Raw genomic sequence first — 14,065 nt, forward strand, 5'->3', positions numbered from 1 at the left:
AAAGAGACAAACTAAGTGCTAAATATATACTAGCTGAATAAATAATTCATAAATTCACAAATAAATGGTAAGAGAACTAAGTTATGCTGATTCTACAGACAGTACAATAAAACAAGGAAAATAAAAGGGTAATAATTAGAAAAGAATAAAAGAGTCATTACTAGCAGCAATAGGGAGACACTCCTAAATAATCTGTAGATAAAACTAAGAACTTAAGAAATTCACAGTTGATAGCAAGTTTTAAAGATTAAAAAGTATAATATCGATAAAAAGTAAAATTTCAAACGTAAAATCAATTTCTATATATCAGGAACAAAGAATTAGATAATGAAAAATTTTAAAATACCATTTCAAAAAACCAAATATCTCAGAATAAATCTAACAAAACATATCCAATACAAAACTGTGCTAAAGTAAAGAAGATGTAAATACCTGAAGATATATACCATGTAAAAAAAACTATAACCTTTGATATAGTTATCAGTTCTCACCAAAATGATCTAGAATACCTGAAATTTTAATCAAAACTCCAGCAGGTTCTTCTTTATGTATGTATATGGAAACTGGCAAGCTGCTTCTAAAATTTATGCGGAAACTCAAATGGTTAAAAATAGTCAGGAATCAGCAACATGCAGAAGAATGAAACTAGACCACTTTCTTACACCATTCACAAAAATAAACTCAAAATGGATAAAGGACCTGAATGTGAGACAGGAAACCATCAAAACACTAGAGGAAAAAGCAGGAAAAGACCTCTCTGACCTCAGCCACAGCAATTTCTTACTTGACACATCCCCAAAGGCAAGGGAATTAAAAGCAAAAATGAACTACTGGGACCTCATGAAGATAAAAAGCTTCTGCACAGCAAAGGGAACAATCAACAAAACTAAAAGGCAACTGATGGAATGGGAAAAGATATTTGCAAATGACATATCGGACAAAGGGCTAGTATCCAAAATCTATAAAGAGCTCACCAAACTCCACACCCGAAAAACAAATAATCCAGTGAAGAAATGGGCAGAAAACATGAATAGACACTTCTCTAAAGAAGACACCTGGATAGCCAACAGGCACATGAAAAGATGCTCAACATCGCTCCTCGTCAGGGCAATACAAATTAAAACCACACTCAGATATCACCTCACGCCAGTCAGAGTGGCCAAAATTAACAAATCAGGAGACTATAGATGCTGGAGAGGAGGTGGAGAAACGGGAACCGTCTTGCACTGTTGGTGGGAATGCAAACTGGTACAGCCACTCTGGAAAACAGTGTGGAGGTTCCTCAAAAAATTAAAAATAGACCTACCCTACGACTGAGCAGTAGCACTGCTAGGAATTTACCCAAGGGATACAGGAGTACTGATGCATAGGGGCACGTGTATCCCAATGTTTATAGCAGCACTCTCAACAATAGCTAAATTGTGGAAAGAGCCTAAATGTCCATCAACTGATGAATGGATAAAGAAATTGTGGCTTATATACACAATGGAGTACTACACGGCAATGAGAAAGAATGAAATATGGCCCTTTGTAGCAACGTGGATGGAACTGGAGAGTGTGATGCTAAGTGAAATAAGCCATACAGAGAAAGACAGATACCATATGTTTTCACTCTTATGTGGATCCTGAGAAACTTAACAGAAACCCATGGGGGAGGGGAAGGAGAAAAAAAAAAAAAGAGGTTAGAGTGGGAGAGAGCCAAAGCTTAAGAGACTCTTAAAACACTGAGAACAAACTGAGGGTTGATTGGGGGTGGGAGGGAGGGGAGGGGAGGTGATGGGCATTGAAGAGGGCATCTTTTGGGATGAGCACTGGGTGTTGTACGGAAACCAATTTGACAATAAATTTCATATATTAAAAAAAAAAGGAGTATCTTGAAGAACAATGTTGGAAGGCATATACTAAAATGTGTAAAGGTTATAAAGTCACAGCAGTAAGAGTGTGTTACAAACAGAAGAACATAAGGGGCAAAAGGCTTGAACAGATACATGACAAAGGAGATGACTGGCCAATAAACACATAATAGGCACTTCAAGTAGGCATTCAGGAAATGCAAATTAAAGCTCCAATAACACTCCATAATAAACAACCAGAATGGCTAAAAACATTTTTAAAATATGAAAAGACGACATCAACAAATGTCGGCCAGGATGCAGAACAAACGGAACACTCAGTTCAATGTTGGAGGAATGGAAAATTGATACAACTTCTTTGAAAAAATATAACATCTACCAAAACTCAACACACACTTACATTCCGGGAGTCCTAGATACATATCTTACAGGAATGCATACATAACCCTTGCAGCATTACTTGTAACAAGTAAAACTTAAAGCAACACAATTGTCCATAAACAATTAAATGGATAAAGTGTGATATCTTTATATGATGAAATACTATAGCAATGAAAATGCTATCACATGAATCTCAAAGACGTATTAGACAAAAGAAGTCCACTATATAGAAGTCACTATATGATTCCATTTATATCTATATAAAGTTCAAAACAGGCAAAACTAAATTTAATGACAGAAGCTAGAATTGTGGTTACCTTGAGAGAATAATGACTGGGATTAGGCAAGAAGGTAGTTTCTGGGGTAACAGTTCCTATGACATAATTACATAACTATGTTTACTTTGTAAGAATTTATCTAGTTATACACGTAGGTTATGTGACTGAATATGATTTTGAATATGATTTTTCCCTTTAATTCCTCCTAAGTCAGTTAAAAAAACTAAAAATCAGAAGTGAAATTATTTGAATTATCTCATTATTTAAAAGGATCTGTGATATCTAACAAAATAAATACAATCATAGAGAAAGTATTTTAACAAAAAAAATTAAGGCAAACTAAAATAAAATAGAGCAAGTGAAAGGTATAATTTAGTACACAAAAATTATACAAGGTATCTTTTCTGAATTCTTTTTAATGTTTATCTATTTTTGAGACACAGAGAAAGCATTAGCAGGCGAGGGGCAGAGAGAGAGTGGGAGACAGAATTTGAAGCAGACTCCAGGCTCCGACCAGTCAGCACAGAGCTGTCAGCACAGAGCCCAAAGGTGGGGCTCGAACTCACAAACCGTGAGATCATGACCTGAACCGAAGTCAGACACTACTTAACCAACTGAGCCACCCAGGTGCCCATATACAAGGTATTGTTTTACAATTGTTAATCTCTTCATAAACTTGACTCTCAAAGTCTTACCAGCCAAAACAAATAGGGAGAGTCCAAGTATACAATTTGGTGTCCATAATATCAAAAATACTCAAGGGAAAAACAAAACCAAAAAACCCAAACAGAAGTTACTTTTGTTGGCATTTAAGTTCTGAGAGAAAATTTTACCAGAGTCCTTATAAAGGGAACAATGACCTTTTATCTCCTAAGGCACAACACTCTTCCTAATAGCCTTACAGAATATATAATAATGGATTCATGGATTCCATGCATTCACTTCTTACCAAGCCTTTTAATGCAAGCTGAGAAAATAACACCAGCGTGGTTATTTATATGTAGATACAGATATAGATACATAGATATAAAGCACTTTGTCAGAATAGTAAAACCCGTAACACAAGTACCCATTTTTGATGGTCTCAGGGATAAATGTTTAAACATACAGAGAAATTAGACAATTTTCTACAAATATTATTTATCATAAGCACACTTTTGATTAAAGTCAAGAATTGGAGATTACTTTAGTAAAACCTGCAAAATGAGCAAAACTATACACTTTGACAATCAACAGTGTAGGACTGTTAAGGTCTTTAACAAGGATTTATGCCTGAAAAATACCCATACACAGCCAAAGACATATCCAAAGGGATATTTGTAGGCAAGACTGAGATTTTCCTTAAAAAAAAAAAAAAAAAAAAAAGATTCTGGGACAATCTCTGTCCAAAGAACAATGAATGAAAGAATGAATGAATGAATGAAAGAAAATGAGACTTAAAGGCCCCAAAATAACACACTAAAAATGACAGTCATTATAAGTACCTTGGCACTTAGAAAGAATTAAAGTTTCTCAGCAATACCACCCCACCTCCCACCCCCGGCCAAGTCAGTATCTTCTCAAGTTCTACTTTGGAACATATTTGAAACATACATTCTTGAGTATATTCCTCAAGTTGTTCTTTCTCCTATGTTCTCTGTCTTTTGATTTATATCATCTTTTGATTTATATCATCACCACCCATTCAATCCAAGCTGGAAATCTCCATGTCATCTTTAATTCTTCCTTTGCTTCCTATGTGACTGATAATCAAATCCTGCCAATTCTACCATTTCAGTATTTCTCATATCCCTCTATGCTTCTCTTTTCTCAATTATGTGCCCAAACTCAAGAACTATCACCTTTTGCTTGAATTACCTTAATAGTTTCCCAACGAATCTCTGCACACGATACCCACACCCACTCTTCAATCCATCATCCATTTATTTGACAAACACCATCAACCTACTGCATACCAAACATTATACAACATCCTCCCAAAAGCTCTCAGGGATAGCTTGAGCAGGGGTCTTAATTTCAGATTGGATTTGGGCAGTATTCTGTTTGATCTGGCAGATACAATTTTTCAAATAGCTTATACATGAAAGGCTTCAGACAAGGCCTGACCACTCCTGTGGGCAGGACCATTTCTTGCTATCTTACTCACATCTGGCAGCTTCATGTTACCAACCTGAATCTGCAGCTCCTAATTAAAGTAGAATTCACGTTAATCCATGGAGGTTCTCCATTAAACCAAAGATAAAGCCCCAAACTGATATAGCATGTAAGATTCTGAACAATGACATGAAAAATTAACTTCCCCGTCACTTTTTAATGCCTACATTTCAGGGACCTGGACTACGTGCAATTCCCTAATAACCCCCAGACTTTCACACCCTCTGTTCTACTTGTATGTAACGTTCATGAGAAATAGAACATACTTTCTCTTCTTCTCACTCACAAATGCCCATCTGTCTTTCCAGGCCCATCCAAATGTCATCTTTTCCAGGAAGTCTTCTCCTGCTGACTGTTCCCCTCAGTTTCATAATACTCTGTTTCCAACATACCGAATTATAGAAGGGAGTATCTGTGACTGTCTCCCTTAGCAAAGACTGTGGCTTATTCTCCAGGAATCTCCAGGACTAACTAAACTCATAGCCTGGCTCACTGCTGAGTCAAATTTGCAATTCAAACATAGTGAAATTTTCCCAACATTCCTTTAGCCCCTATTTTCTATCTCAATAAATAAAACTACAGAGATAGAAAAAGAGAAAGGAAAATGTTTTAGAAGAAAAAGAACTGCACTAAAGTCTGGGTCTACAGGTGCCTTAGGAAGAGGAAAAGAGAAATAAGCAGAACTAAAGCAGTTCTACTCCTCTATCATACAGGGCTCAGAAGTTCACCTATGGCTGAAGATAGAGACACAGAGACAGAGAGGCAAGAATACCTGGAATCGTAAGTAGGTTAGAGCTGGTAAACATATTCTTATAGGGAGTATTTTGAGTTTGGGAGAAAAAGAAATATATCTAAACTCATTCATAGGTGAGAGTAATGATTTCAACTCCTCAACTGAAAAAAATGGACTTTAGTATTTATGAAATCATCATAAATCTGGATGCTTTTAGTGCTTCTATTACTTATGGTTAAAATGACTCTATATCCTATGTATTAAGAGTTAATGTAAACATGGTAATGTAAATAGTATGTATAAGACTTTAAATAGAAAATCTTTAAATCAAACATTTTGGCTTTAAAATGTTTTCAGAATCTACAACTGCATTTTGACAATTTATTATTAATTGAAAACACATACATAAAAAGTAGGTGATTAAGGAGTGTATATATTAACCGTGCAGCCTTCAAGAAGACCTTTAGCCATCATTTATAAATATGAATTCATGCCATTTCAGTCAATTAATGAAAGTATGCTAAAAGGATCTATTCATAAACATTTGGATAAATAAAAGCTACATTATGGTAAAAGAAATTACCAGTTCTAAGATAGAAGGCTAAAAGCTATTAAAGGCTATTTGCAAGCTGAATAGGATAAATCAAACAATTTGAGGGGGCATTTTTAACATCACTACAGAAGATATTAAACATAACATATTCATAAATAACTACCTAACATTGTTCTTTTAAACAGCTGATCTACAATATACACACTCAAAGAACAAGTCCTGGAAAGGCTGCATATAAATCAAAATTGTGTACAAGATTGACCACACAAGAGACAACATGGTACAGAGGTAGTTAGCATCTTAATTATCTTTCCCTGGTCTGTTATTAATGAGCCATGATTTAAGTCAAGTCTCTTAATATCCCTGGGCATCAGTTTCCTATATAAAAGTGTGCTATATCTAAAGGGTTGCTTCCTGCTCTAAAGTTTTAAGATTATATGCGAAATACCAGTTACCCAATTACTACATCTTTGTGTATGATTCAGTAGAGTGCTAAAACTTTAAAATGAGCTTGAGTAAAATTTATACTTCCAAGCTTACACTATGTGTCCATGGACCCTGGATATTTCAGGTATTTAGATCAGAGATCTATTCCAGTGGTTTCAATTTACTCATAGCTGGCAGAGTTTATTAACATACTGCAGAGAAAACCTGACTTTCCAACACTTTGAAGCTAAACCAACAATGGTGAGATACCAGGAAATTTCCACGTGGTCCTTCAAACCATGAACAGATTGTAAAAGAATTAAGATGACTTTGAATCTACCCAGATCTCTGTCCTCACTCTGCTCAGAAATCTGAGTCCACTACTAAGAATACTACAGATATTCAAAACATCTCTAAACTTTATGAATTATAATTCTTGAGCAGAGATCAGGCCCAGGAGCCAAATCTAGCCAATAGCCTGTTTCTAAATAAAGTTTCACTGGAAAACAGACACATGAACTTGTTTACATACCATCTATGGCTACTTTCAGACCACAAGGGCAGAGGTGAACAGTTGCAAACTGAAACCTTACTGCCTAACAAAGCTTAAACTATTATCTGGCTCCTTAAAGACAAAGCTTGCCTACCCTGTGCTAAAGTTCAGCAGACCTTTCAGCTGGTCAATTAATCAAAGTTAAAATGGGAATATTTGTATGTTGTGTGTATGTATGTTTACATGTATGTTGAACGTTTTAACAAAAATTGTATAACTGCAATTCATTTACCCACTTCTGATTTAGAGCCAAAATCTTTTCTCTTGAGCAGAGTTTTAACTTCTTAGTCTTACATGAGCCAAATCACAAATAAATTGTCCATAATTTCAAGTTTCAATTTCTCTACGATGAGGCAAGAATTTAAAGACAAATGTGGAACAATCCAAATGCCAAATCACATTTAGTTACCTTATATCCCCCAACTTTTATGAGTTGTCTCATCCAAAACAAATTCAAAAGGAAACATATTTTTAACAATATGTTTTGTTTTTCCAATGCATTTAACTTACTTTCAAAAACTTTTTTCCTTAGTTTATTTACTTAAGCAACATAAATACGATAACGGATAACAAATACAACCGGTAGAAACAGGTTTGGGAAAAAAATAAAATTAACTCAGCTACTGGGGCAGATTTAAAAAAATCATCCTCCTAGCCATGAGCATCCGCTATATATAACAGTTAGCACACTACTAGATGGTATAATGTAGTAGTAATTATTTTTTTTTTAATTTTTTTTAACGTTTATTTATTTTTGAGACAGAGCATGAACAGGGGAGGGTCAGAGAGAGGGAGACACAGAATCTGAAACAGGCTCCAGGCTCTGAGCTGTCAGCACAGAGCCCGACTCGGGGCTCAAACTCACAGACCGCGAGATCATGACCTGAGCCGAAGTCGGCCGCTTAACCGACTGAGCCACCCAGGCGCCCCAATGTAGTAGTGGTTACGAGCAACAGGTTCTGCATTCCAAGAGACCAAAGTTTAAATCCTGGCTCTGTCACTTATTTTACAAAGCACCAATTTCCTCACCTATAAAATAGAGACAATAATAATACCTTTGTGGAATATTTTGTCAACACCAAGGAAGAAAAAGTATGGGAAATGATTAGTACAGTGCTTGACACATACAAAAGTCCAAACAATGTTTAAATATTATCACAACCACCATTACTATCACCGTTACCATGATTCAATTTTTAAAAGCTAAAAAATAAAGCTTTAGTAAGAAAACCTTATACAAATCTAATTTAGAATTACTCTACAGTCAATGCTGTCAAAGCTGACAGTGCCTAGCTTCTACTCACACTCTTACAGATGTCAATATTTCCATTCTTGCAGGGGTATAAGAAAGTAAGCCATTCACAGCATGAACATTTCTGATGGTCTTTTGTTTATGTACTCTGTGTTCTTAACTGGCATATTATCCCACAGTCCTGTCCGTTAACTGCCTGTTATTATAAGCTCCTAGAGAACAAACACATTTCAAAAGCTCCTGGTAAAACAAGTAACGTAGCAACTTATGCAGATGAGGATTAAATAATACGTCCTTCTTGTCTCATCATGTAGAAGTAAAGTGTCCGACACAGATGACTTTTCTAGACAACTGGTAAAATTTTGGAACACCAAATAAAAAGAAAAATCCTTAAAATGTCTAAAAAAAGAAAAAAGACACTATTTATAAGAATGAGAACAGCATCTGACCTTGTCCTACAAACAGAAGGCTGATGGACAACTGAGCAATGTGTTCCATTTTGTAAGAAAAAAATAACTTTTCTTTCAATCATGGGTATGGACTAAGTTAACATCTCTTCAAAATCTGAAGATGTATTGCCCATGTATCCCATATCAAAACAAACAAACAAAAAAATCTTAAAGAGGTAACTGTAACAAAACTGTAACAAAACAAGACAAAGGAAAACATGTAAAAAAGGAAATATTACAGTTGAGTAGGACCTAAAAAAGGTGAAAAATGTTCAACAAATAAAAAAAAACCACCAATGGATTTTTATTTTCACAGAGACAAAAAATGACTTTTTAAATAAATCCAAACACTCTACTTAGTTCTGCACATAATATTTATATAGTCATAATACAAGAAATACAATTTCTATTAGGTTCATTTTTTTAGAAGTAACCTACCGAGAAAACACAGAAGATTTAATTATAGCTGCAAAAAGAATATAAATTTTACAAACTTGATGAAATAAAAATAACTGTTTCACTAACAAAACCTGGAAGATAGAGGAGTAAAAGGAAGTATACCAAATTCTTATATTTTACTGGAATTTTAATATGAGTAAACAGAGAATCAACAACTATCTACAATGATGAATCATGAAAAAGATACTTTGACACAGTATTTTAAATTACAATGAAATCTACTGGGAAAAAAAACTAATAAGCTGTGAAAGTGGTTTACTCCAGGGAGTAGGAAAAAGAATGGTGGGTAGGGCAGAAAGAAACAGTTCACCTTTTGTTTAAGACACTTTTGTTTAAATTTTTTTTTTGACATTTATTTATTTTTGAGAGACAGAGAGACAGAGAGACAGAGCACAAGGTGGAGAGGGGCAGAGAGTGAGGGAGGCACAGAATCTAAAGCAGGTTCCAGACTCTGAGCTGTCAGCAAAGAGCTGGATGCAGGGCTCGAACCCAGGAACCATGAGATCATGACACGAGCCGAAGTCAGACACTTAACCGACTGAGCCACCCATGTGCTCCTAAGACACTTTTGTTTAAATATTATGTTTTGCTATTAGATTTTACTTTACATTTTTTCAAAATGACGCAGCATGGGGGAGGGAGACAGAGGAAAATTAAATAAAAAGATAAGGAGTACAGGCAATATGAGAATAGCATGCTATGGATTATTCGGCCCAAGCTGACCGAACAACTAGTACTCCAGATCTACTCATGGGTCTCACTAGCTGGCCTGATGATCTAGCAGAAATACTCACTGTTCAAATGCTACCCCAGCCAGAGCTCCTATGTTCCCCTTGCTTGAACCTAAACAGAGACAGAGCATGACGTCTTGCTAGAAAGGAATGAAGGGCAACACGGGAAGCATAGTCCCTACAGTACCACTGTACTTGTACCCAAAAGCTGTGTTCGTTATTTTATGATTTATTTAAAGGAGTTCTACAACCGAAAATTTTCATTCAACTGCCAAGTTCATATTCTGAGGGGGAGGGGGGAAGGGTATTCCAAAGATTTTGAGAAATTAAATACATGTGCCTATGCTACAGTACTCAACAAAGATACTCTAGTTCTGATGGTATACAAACTTTTCAGTGCATAATCCAGAATGCTCTCAGATTCCCTCAAGTAGTTTCATTCAAATGAAACAAAAAAAAACTAAAGCAGTTTTGACTTTTAAAAACAACTTTTCTTGAAACTAATTTAGATAAATTTCAAGTGAAAAAGAAGTTAAATGCTTCATTCGCAGACACACTTAAACACATTCTGATTTCCATTCCCAGTAAATCGAACTATATGATTCTGTCGATCAACTCAAGAAATGTAAGTAATGTAAAAATGTTCCTGTCAGTTATAAAAGTGAACACAACTGGTGCTATAGTATCTTTTATCAAAGATGCTGAAACACACCGTATCTAAAGGAAAATACAAGGTACTGAAGGGGTACAAGTTTTCTTCCAGTTTTCAATCTACTGGGTACATTGTATTACTTGGTACTGTGTGTATTAAACTACACAGTCATATAACCTGAGACAATATAGTGAAGGGCTCTTTATGCAGAAGCAAATACATGTTCTTCCTGCTTTCAGAATCATAAGAGTTAGCCCTCAGTTGCCCTATGTAATCTACTCCTAAGATCACAGGGTCTCTGCCATCTACCAAAAACCTTATTTCCAATAAAAGAGCAATGTGACTAGCAAAAAAAAAAAAAAAGAGGAACATACACTCCACCTCCAAAAAATTAAGAAGTGGACAAACAGGTACATTGTGCATATGAACTTGCTTAAAATATATTTTTAAAAATATTACACCAGAGTCCAGAAATGCTCTGCATCACAGGTGGTTCTCTTCTGGACACTTCTAAAGAGAAGATACTTCATGATTCTCTAGTTATCAACAGAAATGAAAATAAATTTAAATATTAAAGAAAATGAGAGTATAAATAGTCAGAAACTAGTTACTATTCCTATGAGTACCAGAGTGTCAAATGATTTTTCACTCGGATTCACTCAGGTACAAGCAAAGATTAAATCTTGCCTTTGGTTAAATTCCACATCTCCAGGTAAATTAAATGAATTTTGAAAGTGTTGATCAATCATGTCTGAACAATCCTAATGAGAGAGCTCAAGAACAGGTTCAGTATTGTATTTAGAAGACCAGAGGAGAGGCGCCTGGGTGGCTCAGTTGGTTGAGTGTCCAACTGTGGCTCAGGTCATGATCTCATGGTTTGTGGGTTCAAGTCCCACATCGGGCTCCCTGCTGTCAGTGCAGAGTCTGCTTTAGATCCTCCGTCCCCATCTCTCTCTGCCCCTCCTGTGCTTGCACTCTCTCTCTCTCTCAAAAGTAATAAAACTAAAAAAAGAAATTAAGAAAATAAAAAATAAAATAAAAATACTAGAGGAAAAAGAAAAACAGATAGGAAAATAAATGCACAGAATAAAAAGCATGCATCTAATTAATAAAAGGAAGTTAGAATAAAATTCCTTTCATTTTTGTGGACTCAACCTGACCCACACATCTACTAACACTGTCACTATATCCCATATCACACTATCTACCAGAAGTGAACAAACTTCTCATGCTCTCCCAACTAGGAACAAAAGTGTAAAAAACAAGAGGTAAAGGGAAAAGGGGACTGGGTTGAGCAGGATGAATGGTGGCTAGCAAAACAAACGGCACTGGTGTGTGGGAAGAGGAATTCTGGTGGAGCGGCTGCCATGACTACCAAAGAATTCTAACTAATAGCTAAGCTCTCTGAGCCACCCTTGACACTGTCACTAAATCACTAAGATAAAAACACAGCTCTTAACAGATTTCCTGGGAAGCCTAAAGTAAAATTAATTCCTTAGGACATTTTAAGACATTTTTGCATGTATTTTTACCTATTTTAAGAGAGTAAGACAAACTTTTATTATTATTACATGCACAATTCACATGTGTAAACACAGCATGCTTCTTATATAAGGTACTCCCTAAAATAAAATAATTATTACTTTAAATCACCATTCTAGATCTTTTCAATTCCAACCTTTTACCAGGTTGGATAACTGTATTCACACCTCCTCCATATATCACTACATACCTTAATGAGAAAGAACTTAGAAGCCACTTCATGCTAACTTTAAAAAGCCCAAATAAAAATTTATTTAAAAAACATTTTGTATAGTTAACTCTCATCAAGTAAGAAAATTACTTTGGCACAGCTAAAATTTTTCATTATTGAAGAAAACAAAGTGCCAACACATGTCACCTGCTACCTCAATTTCCTGCCACCAAGTTTCCTATTATAATAGATGGTGACCTTTTTAAAGTCTACTCTAATACCTACAACGCCTTCACACATTATGTTCTCTATTTTATTTTCAACCTCTCACTTTCCCATAGATTTTCAGATATTCAGCTTTCCCCCCTCAATTACACATCTCCCTTCTTTATAAAATTTCCTCATCCTATACTTCTGCTTCAAGCAAACTGTCCCAACAAAGTCAGCTATGATTTCTTTGTTGCTATAAATCCAATAGATAGATATTTTCAATCCTCATTTTGCTTGTTATCTCTGCAACAAAGATTTCACCATTATACTCAGAATGTACTATCTACAACCCTCATACCTTGTCTTAGCTAACTCCTATGCCCCTCTTTCAGGCCCCCCTTAGTCTTGACCTCTAAGGAGAGTTCGATCTCAATGCTTCCCCTGTAAGTTCCACTTCTGTCTCCCTAAGGCCTCATCCCACTACGCTTTCTTCAGTCCTTCGGCCTTATCCTGATTACATTATGTGTAATTCATCATTATTCAGCCAATTCCAAAGCAAAGCGCCTGGCATATAATAAACAGTAATGTATAACCATCTGAATTATGTTCACCCAATCATACATAAGTGCTCTCACTATAACTGATCACCACAAAACAAACTAAATGTGTGCTATGCTCTTCAGGACCCAGAAAGCCTTGTTAGAAATTGTCAAATACACGCAACATATCAGAGCTAACTCTCTAATCACTCAATTTAAATTTTAAAAATCTAAATAACATAATCAAAGTTTTTAATAGTGACAGTTAATCAGTGTCACAATGGATAAAAACAAAATATCACTGGAACTATCTAACTATGCATTTCCTAATCAAATAAAAAGTGTTGCTTCAGTATGCACGATCCTAAAGAAAAAAAAAATACCATAAATATTTAAATAGCATCTCTTGCAGGGAAATTGCTAGCTCCTTTCCCACATCCTGCAGAGACCTATGATGTGGGAGTATATTAAAAGAAAAAATTTAATTAAAGCTATATTAATGTTTTCATCTACCATAATCCTTTTATTTTTCAGATACTAACAATCAACATCTATGCATCATGTTCAATGACGGCCAGAATTTCCATACAGGTGAGACTGAGGGGCTGTATATTCTAGGACAGGTATGAATTTAATTTGAAACTGGGTTTGCTTGGCAAGCACACTATTTTACTTACAGTGTATGTTTATTTGTGATGGTTTTAGAGGAATGATGGAAACTACACCTGGGGATTGAGCCTCCCCAAGGGACTGCCACCAGCAATGCAAAACCTTCATTTTAAGCAGACCAAAAACCCATTAATAAAGCAGAACTAATAACAAAGGCTGCAGTGGCCATTTTAACATTATACATTTTATAAATAACTAAAGATGTAACACCTTAAATACATAATCACTTAAATATGACAAAGATGGTTATTACATAAAATTAAAACACACTTAAGTTTTCCAAAATAATTCTTATCAGGATGAGCCAAACACTTGAACCATCTGGATCTGAAAAACAAACTGTGGTAACACTCTCAATATTTATAAGCTGGGCAAAGTTAAGTAGGAAAAATTCCCAAGAGATGCAAGAGAAACGTAAACAGATACATTATTCTTCTCTACTACTCCATATACTGGAAATAATATATGTATATACACATA

General features: G+C 35.3%; 1 protein-coding gene across 3 annotated transcripts in view; it reads right to left on the reverse strand.

Moving 5' to 3' along the window:
- Positions 1-14,065, reverse strand: part of VPS50 (VPS50 subunit of EARP/GARPII complex) — a 133,062-nt gene that overhangs the window by 89,264 nt on the left and 29,733 nt on the right. The window lies entirely within an intron of this gene.

This window comes from Puma concolor, chromosome A2 (assembly GCF_028749965.1).
Source record: "Puma concolor isolate L17-30 chromosome A2, mPumCon1.1.hap2, whole genome shotgun sequence".
NCBI classification, from domain to species: Eukaryota; Metazoa; Chordata; class Mammalia; order Carnivora; family Felidae; genus Puma; species Puma concolor.